The following is a 24,242-nucleotide window of genomic DNA, read 5'->3' on the forward strand; positions in this document are numbered from 1 at the left end:
CAACTATACATAATGTCCCCACCATCATGTACACACAACGACCTTTTTATAAACTAATAGCACGTATAGCCACGGTGTTATGTGTGTCCTATAGCTGGTAATCATATGGAATGTTTGGTGTGTCATGCATAACTACGCGGGCATCCAAAAGATAAGCGCCTACATTTTACTTGTGTATGAACATATTTTCATGAGCATAGCCAAATGTGCATAAATTTACTGCCAGCATAATAATAAATTACATCACACAAAAACAAAAATGTGTTGTAAATTTCGTACATTTAAATTGCAATGGTTTTTTTTTTTTTTTGCAAAAGTTACAAATTTCCTAAGACGCAGTTAAGGAATTAATGTTCAGTGCTTACAGAAAACTATGCGGAAAGAGATTAGTATGGAATCTTATCACATCTCATCAGTATGGAATATGTGCACCCCGAACTGCAATGCAGCTCTCACAACGTCGTACCATGCTTAACACCCAGTGATTCAGCAGTTCTTGAGGCAAACTTACCCACTCCTCCTTCACAGCAAGGATAAGGCATTGTTTGTTTTCTGCATGGGTGTTTCAAGTAACATTGCATTGCGTCTCCCTATTGCGTCCCAAACGTGTTCTATGGGGTTGAGATCTGGGGAGCGTACTGGCCACTCGATTCGATTAATATCCTCCGTCTCCAGAAGTATTTCAACTGCTCGTGTACGATGTGGTGTGGCGCTGTCAGCGATAAAAATGAATTCTTCGTCTACAGCACGACGGAACAATTGAACATGACGTTGAAGAACTTCGTTGCAATATGTTCACTAGTCACAGTCCTTTTCTAGCACTTGTAGTTCTGTGCATCCATTTAGCATAATGCCTCACCACACTATGACTCCAGAACCGCCGTAACCATCCATTGCAAGAACATTCTCACGATGGTAAGCGGTGTCACTTTCACACCAAATCAAGTGTCTTCTAGAATCGGAGGAAAGACTAAAACAACTGTAATCTGTAAAGAGTACATTAACCAGTTGGTGTCTTGTCCAATTTTTATGGATACAACCCCACTGAAAGCGTGCTCTACAATGTGCGTTGATTGCGTTTTTTTTTTTTTTTTTGTTGTTGTAACCAGAAATCTGTCTTTATGCTCTGTGGTAGAGTGAGGGCAACCTCTTCGCAAACGTCTGGAACATAGTTCATTGGTTTGAAGCGCTGCCTAGAGACTGGATACAACGCTATATGAGATTCCAAACTCTCTGTCAATATCAGTAATTCTGAGCCTACTTCAAGCTTTCCAATAATTTCTTTTCGCATGAAATCACCAATATGATTATTTGAGACATTACAAGGCATCCAAATTTACAATTAAATTCCTCCGCGAAAGAGCTTCCTTCAAACACAATTCGCTTAGAGCTGCCTTTTGTCTTTTAACGTGTTGAGTTCTACCAGGTGACTCTTTTGCGAGTGATTCGAAAATATGAATGTGTAACTGCTTTCTAGTCGGAATCGTCAGTTCTACAAATTACCACAAGCAGATTCATCTGAATTTCCGGTTGAAATCATTAGAAACAGTGTTCGTCCTTAAGTTTTGGACATCAGTGTATTTAATGGCAACTAACTATACGCTGGTTAGCCGAGTGGTTAGTGTATTCGCTCTCCAACCAAAGAGGGGTTCAAATCGCGCCGTGGATGCTTCTGATGGTCCTACTAACTCTGTGTGGAAAGGGAATCTGCGCCCCTACCACTTCTTCTAGTAGAAGGATTCACCACTAAAACCCTGTGGAATATGAGAGTGACCATACGACGTTCATTGGTGCCAAATGTGAATAACTAAGTATCCACATTTTGATTTTGCTATCGTTATTGTGGCTACGAAGCTCTTTTTTTAAAACAATGGTCGTGTTAATAACCACCACATTTGCATGTGGGCAGGCGAAAATTTACGTACACTAAGTGGAAAAATCAAATCCACAATGTTGCTTTTATCGATCTGTAGTGTGGCACAGTCAGAGTCATTTATTGAATTTCCTAAAACAGACATTAAATGATTGATGGTATGCTCTTCCTCAAATTTGTAAGAGAACAGGAGAACGTAGTATTCGAATGTCAGTGTATTTGCTCGTTTTATCATAAAGGCGAATGAGCATTTGGATGCTAACAACACTAAGCGGTGTACGGGTTAAGAAGATCCTCTACTATCATGGCAACCACCTTCTAGTCCATAAATATCTTTCATTAAATATCTTGGTGTACAAGATGCAGACAGCAAGAACTCATCAATTAACCAACATCATACACTGTCCCCCCCCCCCCATACTACCATAATTCCAAATAATCCAACCGGTTTGAAGAAGTAGCCTAACATTTCGCCTTGCATACAAGTTAATTGTGCAACGTTTATTAAAAGCGAGAATGTTCACCGCCTATCAATGAACCATCATAGTATACTGCGTACCAACGTGAATAATCGGACTACTCTTAAGGACTCACCATTGGACCATGATAACGCACAGTATCTTCATAGACTTAACAATCTAAAAAGAACCTCCATTTGACTTATGCATTATTCCTTTTAAATAATTTAATTTCGGTACAGAATAAATATAAATTTAGAACAATACATGTGGGTTATTTTCAACGCCATAACAATTAAAATAAGTAGAGTATTGAGTGGATCTTAAGCAATGGGAGAAACGAATGCTTCTGGCCAAGTGAGCTGATTGGTTTAGTTTTGCTCACAGGAATGTGAACAACACTGGACAACTATTGTACGTCACAAATTAAAAAATAAAATTAAATTAAAAAAATATACTTTAATGCAGAAAAAAATATAGTCATGTTATGCTTTTAAAACCTTGAAGAGAAACTGTTGATATAGAACACAAGTCCAGATGCAATGGTTTTCCATGTGGAAACAAACTATGTCTGTTTAAATGTACAGTAATCCCTCGATCAGTGCGTTTTCGATTAGTGCGTCATTTTTTTTCGATACCCAAATTCGATTAGTGAGCCTCTAAAACTCGATTGGTGCGCCTATATACATCTTAAAAGTAAATGTTACAGACTTAAAAAATTTTCTATCTATATATTTTTGTGGCTAACTATTTTAAAAAATCGCTCACCAGATGAAATAATTTAGTTACCGATTTAAAACATTTTACAAAGTTATTTTTAATGGCATATTACACTACTTTCATGTATACTATGTATACTATGTTCCAAATTTTTACCGACAAAATTTATGTCGTCTGCAATAGTACGCCCAAAGATTCGAGACCCTTCGACACTTCTGCACATGTCACAAAAAGGAGAATCCATTCCGATAATAGGGTAATCAACCCGTCTTCTGGGATGAGTTATTTATTGTTACACGTCGGAAAATTAACTTCTCTTTTATGATCATTGTAGTTTTTAGAGTGGTAACTATTTTGCTTGTATAACAGTTGGGGAATTTTATCTATAAAGCAGGTGATTTCGCGTGTTGGCGATCAATTCATACGTCCTTCATTTCTTTCTCCCCTTCAATGATAACGTCTAAGAGTTAATTAAATCTCATTCTGAAGAATTGAGTGATTCCGACCTGCTAAATTTAGATGCACAGCGGGAAGATCCCGAAGAATATGAAGAAAATTTAACCACCGATAGTCAGCCAAAAGAGATTTCACAGAAACAATTTGAAAATATTTTTCGTACAATCGAAGTTTTTAAGCAGCAATGCTTAGAGGCTGATCCTGATGAAGAGAGAAGCAGCAAAACTTGCAGAAGAAGCAATAGGGTTTGAAATCCATACCTTCGGTTAAATGAAAAAAAGAAACAAAATACCCGCCAAACTACCTTAACTCAATTCTTTGTTAAGAAGTAGAATAATAAAATTTATATTCTGAATATGTTTTATTGTCTTTCAGCTTCATGGTTTTCCTTTAACTAGACCCTGAGACATACTTTAATTCTTTTATAAAAAAAAAAAAATTAGGGATCTAAAAAGAAATCTGAGGAACGAATTATACATTTTCTCACAGATTATTGTATTCGATTAGTGCGTTTTTTATTAATGAGCCTGTTTTAAGGACCACATTAAGCGCGTTAATCGAGGGATTGCTGTATATACATTTATATTTAAAAATAATTCTCATAATGTCTAAATAAATATTTAAAATCCAAGTTATGCAATAACTAAATTCTAAATAACTGAAAAAATAAAGGCTGTCTAATTACAATTAAATTTTTAAAATTTAGTTAATTATTTTTAAATAAATAAATTTAAATCATAAAATTATAATTAAAAGTTTTAAATCTCTACATTAGAAATTACATTATGTGCATCTCAGTTATAAAGTTTTTATTATAAACCCCCACCGTCCACCTTCATTTATCACAACAGAAATAAAACTAGATAAATTTGATGGCTGTATGTTGGAAATTTCTACATAGCATACTTACTTTAGGATACATTTCTGAATTGAACAGTAATAAAACAATCAGGACATTTGTAAATCGGAACTCTGACACCCTGATTGTCTTAAATATAATAAATAAAAATTGTAATTCCACATTGTTTTTATAAAATAAGATTTTTTTTATTTTTCTTAAAATTGTCTTTTAAGAAAAGATTGTCTTAAATATAATAAACAAAAATTGTAATTCCACATTGTTTTTATAAAATAAGTTTTTTTTTATTTTTCTTAAAATTGTCTTTTAAGAAAAGATTGTCTTAAATATAATAAACAAAAATTGTAATTCCACATTGTTTTTATAAAATAAGTTTTTTTTTTCACACCGATTTATTCTGAATGTATTTAGGTAATAAATCAATTTCATCACCCGATTTGAGACCAGTCGTAGGGGTGGCACTTTGAAGAAGATCAAGATCAAGATAAAATAAGGATTCGTGACATCATTGTTTGATAACATCAGTGACGTCATAAGTATGGAAATTCCCTGGGGATTACATCTGTCTGTGATATCAAGTTGTATCTTTTGGTTTGCGTGGTAATTGTTCGAGTGTGGAATTATGGGTGATATTTAGAGATAAGTGGCGCCATTCTTATGGTTCGAGTATGGAATTCTGGATAATTGTTCACGTATGGAATTGTGGGTGATGGTTAAAGATAAGATAGAGTATGAAATCCCTGGAATTTCCCTTGGTGACACATCCGTCAATGACATCATGTTGTGTCTTTGGTTCTAGTGTAGAATTGTTGGTAATGGTCAGAGCATGGAATTCTGGGATGTAAAGGTATTTGTCAGTGATGTGAGATGAGTATTTTTGTTCACATGTGGCATTATGGGTAATGATTAGAGATTGGAATTCTGGGAGGATATTTGGTCAAGTGTTGGGGTCATTGGCTCGAGTGTGGAACTATGGGAAAATATTTGTCAATAGATAGCAGTTTTCACAGATGCACAAATTTTTTTTCTTTCACGTTTTTCTTGTCAATATATAGCAGTAGACATTTTGTAAAATAATTAACTACTGGATATCAGTGGTGTTCCCCTCACCCCTCTCAAACACACACACACACACACATACATTTTTTGTGTGCAGATTATACTTTAGAACTGCCATATTTTTCTTTAGCATTAGGAAATGAGAAAAACAAGAAAAACACAATTCTGCATTAGCGTTTTCTTATTAGAAACTTCTTTTGCCAGCACAAATAAATACTTATTTATTATTATTTCAACTGAATATTAGCTCTGTAGTATACTTTGTTAATTTCTATGTTACGAAGTTCCAAACATTAAAAATTTTAGACTATAGTGTTATCTTTATGTGAGTGTAAAAGTCAACGTTGTCTAATCATGACTCATATCTTCCTTTTGATGTTTATGCATGGTCCTTCTCTGATGCAAATGATACCAACCTTTTAATTAAGATTATTAGTTCTGGTTTTCGAGTATATGGACGAAACGTTTACAGTAGGGTATGTACCATGAACAACCAATGTCGTTTTTTCATGAACAGGTTTGCCTATTAATTTTCATTTTCACCCTTACTCCTATATGGTTCTTAGTGACAGACTTGTATTAAGGATAAAATTATGAAATGATATATCAACTTCCAAGTTTACTGGATATCAGTGGTATCCCCCTCACTCCCTCAAACACACGCATTTTTTTTCTTTCATGTCCACATTTTCTAAAATAACTAATTACTGCAATCTCAGTTTTTACTGCTTCTATGTCATGTTTAAGATCTTAAAAACTTCATTACTGTTCTAATTAAATGTTAACTTTATTACAAATTCTAAGCAGAATGAATATTCTTAAATATGTAGAACATGTCAACAACACCTAAATTTGTTTATTTAAGTTTACAAATACACATTTATTTGACTGAAATATTATTTACAAGTATATTCACAATTAGGAGCCTGTGTAGCTCAGTGGATGTGGCGTTTGCATACCACGGAGCTTGGGCGCACGAAGGAAGACTTTCGAGTCTAGTCGGCAACTAGAGGAAATTTTTCTAAGCCTTTTTTCTATCGGTTCCCGAGTTAGTCGATCACGAACAAGCGGGTTTTTTCTCCCGGAAACTGGGATTTTCGTCCTGTAAACTGAAGAAAATCGACCGTAGAACCCACATTATTTCAGAACATTAAATTATTTCAGACATTAAATACGAGTGTCAGGGTTAGGGACCACGAGATGGCGGCACCTGTAGAGCCGTCACTCTTCACTGCGTGCCGCTTAATTAGTGATAGCTTTGGGCCATCTATCTCTGATTGGTACCAGTGGAGATTGAACTGCCCACTCAGTCTCCAAAAAGTTAGATAGGGCTAAAAACGGCCTCGCCTACTCCCTATATGTACGGAATAAAAAGGCGTTAGCTGATTTTTTTTTTTGATATTCAATGAAAAATTCAAACATGTAATTAGCTAGAAATATTTCACAAGATTTGTCTCTCTTGCTATTTTCCTGAAGAAAGAAAAATTTCTAAGGGTTTTGGGTTCGCTCATTTTTTTTTACTTTAGGGATACAAAAAACAGTACAGTACAGCACAACACACACACAAGACAATCTGCGGCCTGAAAGAATGAATTGCAGTAAATAAACTGAAAATGCACTCGATTCTTGTTCCTTATAGGTTTCTGTTTATTGTGACGTCATTGTAGGGAAGACTACCGTCTTCCCTACAAGAATGGAACAGAATGGGATAGAAAAAAAGGAATAGAGAGTAAGCAATCATATGAAGTTGTTCATTAATTAAAAATTTATGACATTTTATCACATAATTATACCATACAGCTGACGCTATGACTTGTAATCAAACCAAACAGTCGCAAAATGAATAAAACACTTAGAAATAGATTAACTAAGTCTCATTTCCTATGAACATTGTTTTTTTTCCCATCCCTACAATTTCTGATGTATGAATGACAGAACTGGCCATTCGAAACATCAAAAGGCCGAAAGAGCAAGTAATATTAGGAACTCTCATTGCTGTTTTCAAAAATAAAGAGAATGTACATTTTCTTTTCTTTTCACATAGTTGTACATGATAAAAGTTTAAAATCATGTGTCTGATAGTCGAAACTTATTTCAAAACTTTACGATCCTTCCATTCTACAGACAGAACAAAAAAGACATAGTTAGCAAATAACATAACTGTGGTTTTTGATGGATAAAGTACAAAATGAATTAAATAGTGACAATTTTGATACTATATTAGATGTATCCAACAGATTAGAATAGAAAAACAAAATGGAATTAACGACTTTCGCAGACAAATCTTGTGAAATTTCTTGCCACAAACTAATCAGAGACTTTTTTCAAAATCCACTCAGTGAATTATTAGTCTTATTTGTTCATGCCAACCTTCAAATATTTCAAGAAACTGTGTCAACTTTTTGGGAAACAAAATTCAGCTACAGAAGTAGCTTGGAAGCACAATGAATCAGATGTTAAATTAATAGCCAGAATTTTTAGTGCAGAAGATTTAACATGAAAAGTATAGTATCAGACCTAATGTTCAGTTGAAGCAATAATAGATAATTACTTTATTTCTGTTGGAAAAAAAATACTTAACATAATAAGGATGAATAATATAGAAAACCATTCGAATCACAGATATAAGCTTTGCCCTATGATGTCACGAAATAAGATGAAATCACGTCAATATCATATCCACAAGCATGCAAAGACATATCCATGAGTCATCTGCGCGAATGTTACATTTTTGAAGAAACTGTCAGGATAAACAGTACTGTAAGGAATAACAATCGAGTGCCTTTTCAGTTACTGCAATTCTTTCATACAGTGCAGCTTTAATATTGTGTTGTGTGATTTGTGCACTTTCTGTATCCAGCTTATTCTCAAGATCTTCCTATAGCACTTCCTCTCAAATGCCAATATCCTCCTTTCAGATTCTCTCAGGAGTACCCAGGCCTCACATCCATAGAGCATGCTGCTGAAGATACAGGTTTCTACAATGCACATTTTAGTTTGCATCTTTATAGCTCGGCTATTCCATATTTTGTCCATGGCTTTTAAAATAGTTGTTGGTCTGGCTATTCTAATTTTTATCTGTTTTTTGGTGTCCAAGTCATGCATCATGAGGCATCCACGATATGTGAAATGTTCCACATTTTTCAGTTGAAATCTGTCTATCGTAACTCTGTTCAGTAAGTCCTGTTGTCCGAATATCATTAATTTAATTTTTTCAAAGTTGACATTTAGTCCATATCTTTTTCCTTCTGTGTATAGTGTTTGTAATATCTGTTCCAGCCTTGCTGCATCTTCTTCAATCAGGACGATGTCATCTGCAAAAGCAGAGGTAGTTTATTCTCATGCCATTTATTGAAATGCCTCCACCTTCTTCTTTAATCTAATCTAGTGTTCTTCCCAGATGTGTGATGAAGATGATTGGTGATATTGGGTCCCCTTGTCTTGTGCCTTGACTAGTGGCAAACCAATTTCCAGTCTCACCTGCTATTCTGGTGTTTGCTTGTGCTTGGCTGTTTATATCTTTCAGCAGATGGATCAATTTATTGTCCACACCATAGGATTCCAAGAGAGCTCATGTTATATTTTGGTGAATATTATCAAATGCTTTTCGGAAGTCCATGAAACAGCAGTATATCTTTTTGTTCTTTCTTCGAGCCTTCTCTGGTATTATTCTTAGGGTGAGTATTTGTTGCACTGTACTTCGATCTTGTCGAAATCCGACTTGCTCATCTGGAAGATGTGCTTCCATATGCCCCTTCAGGCGTTCTGTTAGTATTTTCATCAGCACTTTGCCAAGATGACTCATTAATGCAATAGTTCTGTAATTGGTGCATTCTAAAGCACTGCCTTTCTTATGAAGAAGAACCAAGACCGATTTTTTCCACTCTTCAGGGGTATACCCTGATCTCCATATTTCATTATACTTGTGTATAATGAAATTTCATTATACTGGTTGTGTATATCTGGTGACAAAAGAATACATAGAAAGTTTAGGGAGGCACGGTGTCATATCCAGGCTAACACCATATCATATATATGGAGCTGTACTTCCTGTGGTGTCCATCTTCAGACTCTTTTGTGTGACCAGCTATTTTGATATAATGTAACCAAGAAACAGTGAGTAACGAATAGAGAGCCAAAGGCTTATTTATCATACATGTTCTCTAGGAGATATGCTTTACATTATGGAAAATACTAAGGAAAGTGATCTGGAGCTTACTCCACCTTTACTACGAGTTGTCCATAAGGTTGCTTATGCTTGCATCCATGGAAACGTTTAGTTTCTATATATTCGGCACAAAACTGTTGTAGTTTCTCTATTTGGCACAAAACTGTTGTAGTTTCTCTATTCGGCAATGAAATAATGTTGGATTCAATATCCACTTAATTTGTACCATTATGTATTATGCCGAGGTCTGGAGGGTCATTTTGCTTGTTATCATAGAATTTATGCCGATAAGAAAAACACTAAAACTGTTCAAACCACTCTTGATAACTTCTTTTGATAAAAACAATTGCAGTAAATAATGTAGGTAAAATGTATTTATTAAACATTTACTTTGCATTCATTTTTATATTTCCTAAACGAGTACCATATAAAACGAATTATTAATACAGTAATAAATCATGGACGAATTGTAATTTTTACCATTGATTATTAGATTTGATTAACGCGATTTTGATATTATACAGTATATATATAATATATTATATATATATATATATAATATATTATATGAAACGTACTATTAACTCGGGGTTGGGATATGTTCATTTTTCTAAATTAACTGACTTAAAACCCGAGAATTATAACACAATGCCATTTATTTGAAAAAACGCAACATGTTTCGTCAAGAATGACTTCATCAGGCGATAAGAACATAGAAAGATATTAAAAGACACTGAAATTAACATTGACACACTCTAAAGCTATACAATTATAAAGCCATAATATTCGACTGTAAATTACAGTTATTATGAGCTTGAACTACAGTCCGAGTTAAAGTTCTATTGTTGTACACCTGTGCGTGTGTGGAATCACGCGATCTCCAGTATCTAATAGTAGAGTTGAAAGAGTCAGGCAAATTATAGCTAAGATTATTATTCAAATGAAAAAGGTCCAAGGTGATTTCTTTTGACTCGACAATGCGGCGCTCTATCTCATCATGGCAGATGTGTAGGTTTCAAGTTAATGTCCAATTTATTTCATGTTGGTGGCTTTCGTTGTTCGTGTTTATTGAAAGCAGGACATGGCCCGACAGAGCAGTTGCTCTGGTTCTCTTATAAGCAATGTCTCTCTGGTGCTCTTCGAGACGTAGTAAGATAGATTTCTCTGTCTGCCCATAGTAAGGCTTTCCGCATTCACAATATCTTTCTATGTTCTTATCGCCTGAAGTCATTCTTGACGAAACATGTTGCGTTTTTTCAAATAAATGTCATTGTGTTATAATTCTCGGGTTTTAAGTCAGTTAATTTAGAAAAATGAATATATATATATATATATATATATATATATATATATATAGAAAAATGCTTAATGCTACCTATTGACTTCGTTTGAGTTATATATGTAAAAAGATGATTGGAAACACAGATTTCTGCTTAATTATGCATGCAAAAAAATTTATGATTTTTTATTCAGTTACTTTGCTTAGAAGTTGATATATCATTTCATAATTTATGCTTAATACAAGTCTGTCACTAAGAACCATATAGGAGTAAGGGTAAAAATCAAAATTAATAGGCAAATCTCTTCATGAAAAAACGACATTGGTTTTCCATGGTACATACCCTACTGTAAACGTTTCATCCATATACTCGAAAACCAGAACTAATAATCACAATTAGAATGTTGGTGCCATTAGCATGACAGAAGGACTGCATAAATATCAAAAGGGAGGATATGAGTCATGATTAGACACTGTTGACTTTTACACTCACATAAAGATAACACTATAGTCTAAATTTTTAAATGTTTGGAACTTTGTAACATAGAAATTAACAAAGTATACTACAGAGCTAATATTCAGTTGAAATAATAATAAAAAAAACTATTCTTAGAAGTTGATTATCAATTCATAATTTTATCCCTTAATATAATTCTGGCACTAAGAACCAAATAGCAATAAGGGTAAAGGATTGGGGATGAAATGTCACTGTCATCCCTGTCTGTTCTTATATCAGATGTAGATATGAAATGTCACACACACTAAAATCACCAAATCGTACTGCCATGTGTTATCACTAGTGTGTAAATTAATGCAGGGAACGAAAGGAAAAAAAGTGGGAAAACTGATATCTAGTATTTAATTCTTTTGCTTTTAAACTGAAAACACTAATCGTCTCCTTCAAATAAGTGAATTCAACTGTGAATTGCTCAGAGAGAGATAAAACTTACTAATGCTAAAGAAAAATAAGGCAGTTCTAAATAATAATCTGTGGAAGTTGTAACAGAAGAATTAAGTTGAAAATTATAGTATCAGACCTAATATTCAGTAGAAATAATAATAAATAACTATTTATTTGTGCTTACAAAAGAAGTTTCTAATAGGAAAATGCTAACACAGAGTCCTATCCCTTGTTTGTCTCATGTTCTTTAGTTAAAACTAATGCTAAAGAAAAATATGGCAGTTCTAAAGTATAATCTGCCCCCAGAAAAATATATGTGTGTGTGTGTCTGTTTAAGGGGGACACCACTGATAACCAATAGGTAATTATTTTAGAAGATGTCTACTGCTATCTATTGACAAGAAAAATGTGAAAGAAAAAAATGTATGTGTGCACATGTGTTTGGGGTGGGGGGACACCACTGATATCCAGTAGTTAATTATTTTACAAAATGTCTACTGCTATATATTGACAAGAAAAACGTGAAAGAAAAAAATGTGTGCATCTGTGAAAATGTCGACTGCTATCTATTGACAAATATTTTCGCATAGTTCCACACTCGAGCCAATGACCCCAACACTTGACCAAATATCCTCCCAGAATTCCAGTCTATAATCACTTCCCATAATGCCATACATGAACAAAAAACTCATCTCACATCACTGACAAAGACCGCTACATCCCAGAATTCCACGCTCTGACCATTACCCACAATTCCACACTCGAACCAAAGACACAAAGCGACGTCACTATCTAATGCATATCTTATCAACATCTCAATCTTATCAGAATTCCATACTCTAATGATTACCCAGGATTTCATACTCTAACCATCACCTAGGATTCCACACCAGAACCAAAGGCACAACGTGATGTCATTGACGGATGTGTCACCCAGGGAAATTCCAAGGATTCCATACTCTATCTTATCTCTAACGTTACATCACCCACAATTTCATACGCGAACAATTATCCATAATTCCATACTCGAACCATAAGAATGACATCACTTATCTTATCTCTAAACATCACCCACAATTCCATATGCAAAGAATTACCCACAATCCCACATGCGAACCATTACAAGAATTCCATACGCAAACCAAAAGACACAACGTGATGTCACAGACAGATGTGTCCCCCAGGGAAATTCAAAGCATTCCATACTCATGATGTCACTGATCTTGTCAAACAATGACGTCACGAATCCTTATCTTATCTTATCTTGATCTTGATCTTGATGAAATTCATCCACAACCAAAAGACGTGTGGCTTCAAAAAAGTACCGCAATTTGTATCTAGAGTAAGGTTCACGGATTATTTAACTTTATCCAGATTACTAATTGTACAATATGTTTACAATCTTTCATGGATAGGATAAAAAAAAATTAAAAAGACACTCATCAATGACGTTTTTTCATGTGCCAGTCAGTATAATTTATATTCAAATGCTATTATAGAAGGGTGGTCTGAAAAGTCTTGGCCTCGACCATCATAGATGGCAACACATCGGCAAGATTTGTTTTTTCTAAGTTGGGACATCTGCCATAAACATCCATGTGAAATTGCTAGTCATTCCATCAAGTAGTTTGTTTTATACAACTGTCTGAAGCGAAAGTGTTGTCTGTGTCCCTTGAAATGGATAAAAATGAGTATCGTGCGGTTATAAAATTCTCTGTAACAGAAGGTTTAACGCCAAAAGAAATTCATTCGAAGTTCATAAAAGTTTATGGCCACTCTTCTCTTTCGTTTTCGACATTTAAGAAATGGGGTGCCGAGTTGAAACGTAACCGTACCAGCCTTGAAGATGATCCACATGAAGGACGTCCAAAAAGTGTAACAACATCAGAAATCATTGATCAGTGCACGATTCGTATTGGATGACCGGCGAGTGAAAGTGCGTGAAATTTTTGAGACTATAGTCATTTCAAAAGAACGTGTAGGATATATTTTGCATGAAGAATTGCAAATGAAAAAAAAAACTTTGTGCAAAATGGATGCCGCGCTTGCTCACAGCAAATCAAAACGCACTTGCATGAAAATTCTGAACAGTGCTTGAAGTGTTTTAACAAGAATAAAGCTGAATTTTTACGTTGATTTATTACTATGGATGAGACTTGGATTCACCATTACACACCAGAATCCACAAACAGAGTCAAAACAGTGAAAGCAGCAGTCAAAACAGTGAACAGAAGCCGATTGTTCAGCACCAAAGAAGACAGAATCGGTTCCATCAGGAAAGATCATTGCATCGGTGTTTTGAGATGCTAAAGGCATTTTGTTTATTAATTATCTTGAAAAGGGTAAAACAATAACCAAGGAATATTATTCCTTAATAATATTCTCCGGTTTTTGTTTTACCCTTACCCAGACTAGACGAAAAAATTCGTGAGAAAAGACCCGGTTTATATAAGAAAAAAATCATCTTTCATCAGAACAATGCACCTGCCCACACAGGTGTTTTGGCAATGGGAAAATTAAGGGATCTACATTATGAATTGTTGGAACATCCACCCTATTCCCCAAATTTGACTCCCTCTGTCTTCTGTCTCATCCCCAAACTAAAACTTCCTCGCTGGCAGCGTTTTTCTTCGAATCAAGAGGTGATTGCAGCTGTAGATGAGTATTTTGCAGATCTTACTGAGAACGACTACGGTGAGGGATAATGGCGCTGGAGCATCGCTGGAATAAATGTATTAGTCTTATGGGAGATTATGTTGAAAAATAAAAATAATTTTGAAATTATAAATTCGTTTTTCATTGTTAGGCAGAGAACTTTACAGACCACCCTCGTAGACGACAATTTTCAAATAGCCCTCCAACGAAACAATAATAACATAACGCTTGGTTGCTTAATCATCCATATAGAATGCCTGCTAATTTTCTGAGCATATATTAGTATATTTATATTGAGTTAGTGAAGGCTAACCATAATATATTTCTGAACAGCATAAACAAATCGAATAAGGAGTAAATGAAATTTACTTTTTTTTTCTTTTTTTTTTTTGCTATTTCTGCTTTAACTTTCTCCCTTTTTCTATCGTAAATCTTTAGTACTATGGGTAGGCCGAGGTTTAATAATTACTATTTGTTAAAAATATATTTATTTATTTGTACATACTCCAGAAATCTCGCTCTCGAGACCAAATGTGGAACTTTTTCAAGCCCTTCCTCATAAATGGGAGTAGTCACACCAGGCGATGAAATTCATCTATTACCTTAAGACAGTCACAAACATCCATGATCACAAATGGGATTTAAATCATCAGGTTGTTGGAATTGTTCATAATTTTCAACTGAAGATGAGTTTGTTGCTAATATACGAAAATGAGAGGGTTTTTTGCCTCCCAGAAAGCGGCTGCTCAGCTTACAAACAGAAATTGTTTTGAGAATATGTAATGTATGCCATCACAATATCAGACGTACAGTGAACCTGTAACAAGCTGCATAATGCAATGAAGTAGTATTGTGTGAAGAATTTGACTTAGTTCGACAAAGTTACGTAAGGTAGAACTTGGATTTAGAGGGTGAAAATATCTGGAAAATAAAGATATTTGAAACGTGCGCATACCAGAAGAGCAGTGGTTTTCTATCCGTATGAGGAAATATCTAGCCAACTACTATCCTCTGATGATACTGCTAACTCACCTTCAACTGAAGTCAGGTAGTCGGTATCAAACTGGGATTGCAGGATATTTCATCCTAAAAACTTGGCTTTTTCATCTAACAAAACAGGTAAACCGCCAGAAGAATATATGCATTTGACAGTCTACATTATGCAGAAAGGATTAACACTCTTATCAGAACATTAATTAAGTTTCAAAGAGTCCAATTGACTTGGCTGCAACTGTCCAAGGATATATATATATATATATATATATATATATATATATATTCTTCAGCCAAATCATTATGACCATCTATCTAGTAGCGTGTTATGTGTTCTTTGACTAAGATAATTGCTTGCATTCATCATGGCATTGACACCACTAGGCGAAAGATGTTCTCAGGTGTTAAGTACCAACTAGACAGAATAATGTTCCAAATGGGTTCCACAAACCTTATACGGATTTCAAACCAGGAAAATTAGGCAGCTGGAGGGAGGGGGAGAGAAAAACGAACTTCGAACTATGCTTACACAATAGGAGCCTTGTGGTCTGAAGCATTGTCTTGCTGGAAGAGTCCAGATCCATCCGGCCGCATTGTCACCATGTAGGAGAACATCTGGTTCGAAACAATTCGCAGGTAAGAATTAGCAGTCAAGATGGGTTCAATGGGGATGAGATGACCCAGTGTCCATGAGAACAATCCCCATTCCGTTACTACAGACTTTTTTCCCGCCAACCAGACTGCACTTGGCGGGAAACTGGGGCTGGGTAGTCAATAATGTTCATGAGTGTGCATACAAAAAAATAAAAAAAGAAAAAGAAAAGAAAAGAAAATCTCTTTCTTCAGCAGCCAAAGTGAATAAACTAAGTGGTTTTAATTGGTCTCATTATACCAACAAAATCACGGAGTGCTCGTATACCTAATGATTATCAAAATACAAAAAAAAAAAAAAAATTCATAAATGAATAGGTTGAAATATTAAGAGTAAATTTTTTTTATTTTTGCTGATGATGTAGAGTCGGATTGAGTAGTCAGTTGTTTGAATGACTTAAATTCTTTATAGAACGATCTTAAAATATTTGAAGAGTGGACTGGAAAGTGAAGTTTTAAAAGTTAATGTGAACAAATAATTAGTGGATCTAAACTGAATGTACACGCTTTAGAAGTAATAAATGAATACGACGATTTGGATATTTTGGTTGACAGAGAAGTTCAGGAAACATATGCGTAAGATAACTGGTAAAGCTTAGCGCATTCTAGGATTAGTAATAATAAGAAAAAACTTTACTTGTAAGATAAATGGAAGTAATCATAACATTATACGTCTTTAGTGGCCTGTCCTTTTCGCAAAGATTTTTAACGAAACTCAAGAAAATCTAAACTATTTTCAGAGAATAGTGACAAGAAGTGACGAGAATCAGTTGGCTAGCTGTAATTTAATGAATTTATCTAATAGGAGAGGATAATCAACTCAAGTTAATTCATGACATATGTGACATAGATAGCAGGAGTTTGCTGCATTTGGCTGAACCAATCTCTACCAAAAGGCATAAAAAGTTAGCGAAGAAGAGAATTATAACAAATGAATATATATTATTTTTTATTGTTCGGGTAGAATGATCTTCATCACTGGATTATAGAAGGGATGGATTTATGTGATTTTAAGACAGGATTAGTTGTTATGGCTGGAAGATAGGTTAATTAAATGTAAAATGATTGGCTAATTTGTCAGTGCTGAACATATTGGTATTATATGTCCGTATATATAAATATATACGGAAAAATAAAATAATAAATACATAATATATAAAATTGTGAGACAATGAATTTCTCTTTTTTTTTCAGCATTTTTTTTTTTCATCATTGAGTTACTGGTCTCAGACTGTAGCTGTTGGGTTGACTCCCCTCCGTGTACTCCGGTTTTTAATTGATAAACAAAATCGATCTTGGACACATTGTAGTTAGGTCTACAAACAGCTATTTAGGTAATTTGTAGTAGTCATAACTCTTGATGAACTTCTATATCTCTTGGTAGAAAACCGAAACCATAATAAAGATGACACTGAATTACTCTCGTAAAGAGAGGAATTTTTTTTTTTTTTAATGCAACAACGATTGTTTTAAAGCCAATTACATTTCAAGATTTATGAAATAATTTCGGGTGGTTTTTATTGGCGTATTTTTCATTCATTAATATTCGTTTACCTCTTAAATTAACACATGCGAATTTTAGAGAAGATCATACTAAAGCGTACAATTTTAATGATATAAAATTTCATGCCTTTTAACTCTTGAAAAACAGAAAAAAAAACAATTTGCATTATAATGGCGATTACTGAAGAGCTCAAAGTGTACTGATAATGATCGTAAGATTAATTACGTGTTCGTCTGAGGGGATTTCTTCTTTTCCGGTATGAAAAACCTGAACTTCCAGAATTGAAATTTTTCCACGCAGAAAAAAATAGGGAGATAAAAAATAATAATAAAACTGTGATGAACGTTTGAAAAGGAGTAATCTTTTATTAGTTAAAACAGCGAATATTGCGGTTTCAATGCTGATTGATAAAAGTGATTTTTAAACGGAGACTGGTGTATCTTTTTGATCTCCTGGATCTCGTCATTGACTCATCTATCCATCCAATATGGTAAATGCATCTCTACTTCACGTCTCCTGTCATATAATGCAGCCTATGATCATACCGGATTTTTCTTTAATTTATTTGGGTGTCCTGCTTATTTATAACCAAAGCCTATCATATGTTGCAGGACTTTTTTTTTTTCTCCCACTAAAGGTTATAAATTTATAGTACGTTGGTATCGTAAACGAGTTTTCTATTTTTATTAACCGCATATTTTTGTGATTTTATTTATTTATTTTTCTCTCATAATCCGGAAATCCTGATCTAGAGGAACCAAACGTGGACCTTTTCCCAAAAGTTAGTCCTCTAATAAGTAGTGAGGTGGTCTCACACCGAACGATAGTTTAAGAGTGGATTACGATAAACACTTGAGCAACCAAAACAGCGAGTAGCTAGAGAATTCCACCCAGCATTGCGAATTCGTCTTCGGTATTTCAATACGAACATAAGTGTAATGTGTTTGATGCATTATAGTTTTTTTTAAAAAAAAGTTAAAGGTATAAACAAAATTATTTACAGTTGAAATTATTTTAAAAGTTGAACATGTACTGTGATATGAAATATATATTCCTAATCTTGTGTCGCCTCTCTTTGAGACCGATTAACTCACCTTTAGCCGAAAGAGCCCAAGATAAAGGTTCCTCACGTCATGGATGGGAATCGAAATCAGGCCTTTCCGACCAAAGGACTTTGTCCATACCGACTGAGTTACAGAGGCTGAAGTATATATTACGCTGCTAACTTTCTTTTAACAGTTATCACACACTCTACAGATGTTTTGCGAGACTAACAGAATTAAAGAAGTAAATAGACATAACGGAAATAACGAGGTTTATTTAAGTTTTCGTTCTAATTCTACAATACACATATTTGCAAATTTTGGTATATTTTAGTTACACAGATGATGCAACGCATCGAAATGATTAAGAGTCCATAAAGCTGAAATTTAACTGTTTTTGATAGATTTTGAAATATTCGATAAATTAAACCTAATGCGCATATTGAAATTTTGACTTGAAGGAGCGACTACTAAAACCTATTAAAGAGATTAATTAAATTTACATTTTTTTTGTTTTCGTCCATTTCCATGAAACTAGAGTTGCTACAGTCTCTATTGGTTTCTCTCTAAATTAGTGACAGTTGAATGTCCTTGTACATTCCCAGATCTAGTACTAGTATTAAATCCTCTATGGATGTCCAACATTCCATATCCAAAATTTATTCCGTGATGTGGGTACACTGGATAACTGAACATCGGTTGGAGAGGAATAGGTACAGCAGCACGAGTGGTTGTTGGTTGAAATCCTCCACTTGACATTCTTCCATCTCTCTCTCTAGGTAGGTTCACCACATCATCATTCCATGTGCTTTGGAGCATGTTCCTACTTAACTGTTGCATGCCTTGATTTATCTTCTGCGTGTCTCGGTTTATCATTTCTATGTCTCGTTTTATATTCTCCTGGTCCAGTTTCACCTTCTGCAAGTGTCGGTGGAGCTTTTCTGTCTGCCAGTCTGATATTAGTATGTGCTTGTTGATTGTCTGCATGTGCCCATGGATTTTGTGCATTTGGTTATTAACCTTTTGCATTAGCTGTTCTACCTTTAGTTGTTGATCATTCACCATCTGTATTTGTTGATCCACAATACGTATTTCAGAAATGGATTTCTGAAAGGTGTTTAATATCCATTCTCTACTAACCGTTGATCTTGACAAAATATTATTTTCGACCAAAACCTCTTCTTCGACTGGATCTATGGGTGACGTCGAAGCGTCATTTACCATAACATTCCTTACGGAGGGGATAGCAGGTACAGGACGGTCTCCACGGTCATTGAAGTTTGATTGCATAGTGAGGTAGTCGAATACTACGATATCGCCTTACACTAACCTTGGCTTACTTAACGTGTTGTTTAAAAAAAGTGAAGTTATCTTCCTCTGATTCTCTTTTATCCGAAATCCTAACAATTTCAGATACAGTCAGCTTCTCACAGAGACACAGGTCGAAGAGATCAACTGCTGAAAATTATTTGAATTTTTCTAACAATTGTTGCAATGAAAGAATTGTTTCATCGTGAAGGAACGAATGTGATTAGTAACAATTGAATGCATGTACGTTATTGCCATGTAATTGTTAGATTTCACAATAAGTAATTATATTTTTGAAAAGAAAAATATTTAACAAAAATATTTTGTTAATTATTTTTTTGGACACTTGTGAATGATATATTGTTCAGAAAAGAGTAATGATATTGGGAAGGATTAGACAAGTGACATACAGCTATTTACTGATGATGAAAAGATAGGAAGGGTAATCAGGAATACTGCTCATATGCAGTACTTGCAGAATGATTTGAATTGGCTGGAATTGTGGGCATGGGAAAATGGATATTAATTCAATGTCAGTAAATGTAAAGTCATTCACGTCGGCGTGATTAAATATCCAATGTCGTATTATATTGGTGGGATTAGGCTAGAAGAAACTGAAAATGAGGCTAGGGATCTTGGAGTGTTAGTATATAGCAAGTTGAAGTTTAGAGGCCATGTAGTTGCAAATACAACTCAAAAGATAATCACAATGCTAAAACGACAGTTCACATATAAAGATGTTATTTTGCCTCTTTACAAGGCCTTGATAAGACCTCAATTGGATTATTGTGCGCAGGTCTGGTCTCCTGGTTTCCGTTGTGATTCTGATACAGTGGAGAGAGAGTACAAAGAAGGGTGTTAAAAATGATATCAGGATTGTGAAATACTGATTATAAAGACAGATTGAGAATTTGTAGACTGCAGACAGGAGAAAGAGGGGGCGATATGATTGTGACTTACAAACTTCTGAAAGGGTCATACAGGATTTCAATTGATGAAATTTTTCAATTTCTGGAGGGTGGGGAAAGGACAACAGAGCATCCTTGGAAGTTGAGAATGGATGACGCTAAGAAGGAGGTGTGGGCTAGATTGTTCTCTCATAGGTGCGTGATTGGACTAGATTGCCATTGGATGTTGTGCGTGAAAGCAGTGCGAATGAATTCAAGAATAGGTATGATAGCTAGTGAGCGTAGCATGTGGCCTCCCCTCGATGAATCCCTGACTCCCTTGAGATCTCTCATAATAATAATAATAATAATAATAATAATAATAATAATAATAATAATAATAATAATATATATATATATATATATATATATGTAGAAAGTATTTTTATAAAAGTATTTTTATAAAAAGTATGTTCCACCTTTGCCACGAGTTGCCCTGTTCCTGCACTACCTGTGGGATCAGTTAGACTTGCATCAATTGCAGGCGCAAACTTGACTTTTAGTCTGTTTGCTTACTTGGGAAAGGGAGTAAAACCAGGTTTAAAATTGCTTGGTATCTTTAACATATATATATATATATATATAGACTCGGATCAAGGGCAGATTAATCTGTTGATATTCTTCTTAAAGACCTGGAAGTTGTAATTCTTGATGAATACTTCATTAAAGAAGGCTATTCCACAGCAACTGAGATCGAGGAATAAAATATGACTGGGAGTAGAAGGTTTGGTGAGTTAGCAGTTCAACTCTAAAAGGATGTGGGACATTATCCCGGGGTATAGAGGCAATGTTTGCGATGTGGCTCGATAGAACATCTGGAGAGTGATTGCCCCCGAGCCAAGTGCTTCAACTGTGTCGGCGTCGGACACATCTCTGGCCAGTGCCCACACCCCTGCCGTAAGTGCTCCAGCACTGAGCACAAAATAACATCTTGTCCTCTGCGTACCATTGCAGAGCGGGCAGGGGCGCCCATTGAAGCACTTTCCCCGCAACCTACTCGAGACGCTGGGCAATTTCCAGACCTTCTCACCAACAACGGGGAGAAAGTATTCACCCAAACTATCCTGGGAAAAATAAAGAAGTGTCCGACTGCAACAACAACAGCAGCAGAAACTGTTTCCAACCCAGCAACAACATCAGCTGAAGAAACAGTTTTCCCCTCGGCTACTTTCACCGTTCCTTTGCCATCGAACGAAGAGCAACATACAGCCGAGGTTACAGACGAAGCCAAGGATAGCGTTCCACCTGTTATCTCCCCCCCTCAACAACATCAGATGAAGCTTCGTCTGTGGACGCTTTACAGACCCCCCCCTACAGTAGTCAGCATCGCCTCTCCCTGCAGAAGAGAAGAAGACAGGGGAGAAGGACCAACATCTTCCATCCCCCCCCCAAAGAACCTCCAAAAAAAAAGGAAGGATGGAGCTTCACCAAAGCTAGACAAAAAACATCGAAGCCGCTCCAGGAGAAGTACGGACTCGACAACATCTGAATCCGAAATGGAGGTGGAAAATCCCCTCTCGCCGTCACGAAAGCATCAACTCTCAAATACGAAACATTACCGGCTCCCAGTTCAACCTGTATGACTACAGAATTGAAAACAACAAACTGAAAAGCTAAAGGGTCAAGAACATTCGCCACGAGTTCGAGGTCCTCTCGAACTCGCGTACAGAACTGGAAACTGGCATGCAGGGCGCCGGATACTCTACCTCCCTCCTACAAATAGATTCTCTAAGAAAATAAGTGAAACAACTAAGAATCAAAGACATAGGCCGGGTTTAATAACCTAAAACATCGTAATGCAGCCACCCCCTTCTGTGTTGCCTCTCTGAACATCAGAGGGCTCCGCGTTCACCACTAAATCAAGAGGAGGTGTGGAAGCTTATGCTAGCCTTCAACATCCGGCTCATCTTCCTGCAAGAGACTCATTTCTTTCATTATAAAGACATGCAGGAACGGACCCATAAGTACCCCGTAACATCTTTCTGGAGCTTCGGCACGAGGAACAGCGCCGGGGTCGGGGCACTTATGCTAGCCCCCCCCCCCTCCTCGGAGCCTTCCATAACATCCAGAGGGATATAGAAGGGAGAGTCCTTGCCGTCGGCTGGAAGTACCGGGGCTGTATCACTAAATACAATAACATATACGCGCCGGCAAATGCACCATCAAAACCAGCATTCTTCCAGTCGCTCCATACATACTTGTACAGCGCCCATCATGTCATCTTGATGGGGGGGACTTTAACTGTGTGGGGGACCCGGCCTACGACAAAGTAGGGGGAAATCCCAACACAGGTGCTGCTGGCTACAGTCATCTGGAAACCCACCTTAGGAATCTCCAGCTGACAGACATCTGGAGGGCTCACAACCCCTACTGTCGGGATTATACTTGGATAGGCCAAGGCATTGGCACACGAATCGATCGCCTCTATTTGTCACCTTCCCTTGTCTCCAGAGCCGAGACAATTAGGCACGTTCCAATTAATCATTCCATCTCGGACCACAAATTAGTCGTGCTCAGTTATCATCCATTAGAAGCTATAGACGTTGGTCCAGGCTCCTGGAAGTTACCACCAGTCTTCCCGTCCCTGTTCTCGGCCAAGCTTAACCAACTGTGCTCCACCTGGTGCATCGCTGGCTGGGACTGGGACGCCTGGACACGACTAAAACTTACCATCAAAGACAACATGATAAAATGGGGCCAGGAACGTGCCGTCCTCAGAAGAGCTCGGCTCCGTGATCTCTACAAGGAGAGGAGCTGGTTCGTGGCCAGCCAACGCCAAAGCTTTCCATGTCACAACGCCATCCGTGACATTAATCTCGACATTGAATTGGAGAAACAAAAGCAGGTAGATGAAAAGAACATCAAGATCCGTCTCCACCTCCGCTCGGAAGACAGGCAATCGGCTTAAGCACGGAACTCTACCGAGAAGCCTGGGACCATATTCTTCCCATTCTCGTGGCAATCTTTAACACCTTCCTTACCACCGGAAACATGCCACGGGAATTTCTGGAATGCCATACCATCTTCATCGCGAAGACCAACAGAGACCCTTCCATTATCAAGAACTGGCGTCCCATCAGTCTGTCGAACACGGATTACAAGATCCTCGCCCGTGTTCTCAAAAACAGACTGAAGATCGGGATGAGGTACATCATCAAAAGTACACAAGTGTATGGTGTTCCTGGTCGATCGATGGAGTTCAATCTCATCCTCATCAAAGAAGTGCTACGTCTGGTTAACAACAAGAACTATTCTAAGGCATTGTTGACTATTGATCTCAACCGAGTGTTCGACAGCGTCCGGCATCCCTTTCTCTTCAACATCCCGGAGAAAGTCGGAGTCAGCAGTGGACTCTTAAACATCATCAG

Source organism: Typopeltis vanoorti, chromosome 23 (assembly GCF_054136105.1).
Source record: "Typopeltis vanoorti isolate ZY-2024b chromosome 23, IOZ_Tvanoo_1.0, whole genome shotgun sequence".
Taxonomy (NCBI): domain Eukaryota; kingdom Metazoa; phylum Arthropoda; class Arachnida; order Uropygi; family Thelyphonidae; genus Typopeltis; species Typopeltis vanoorti.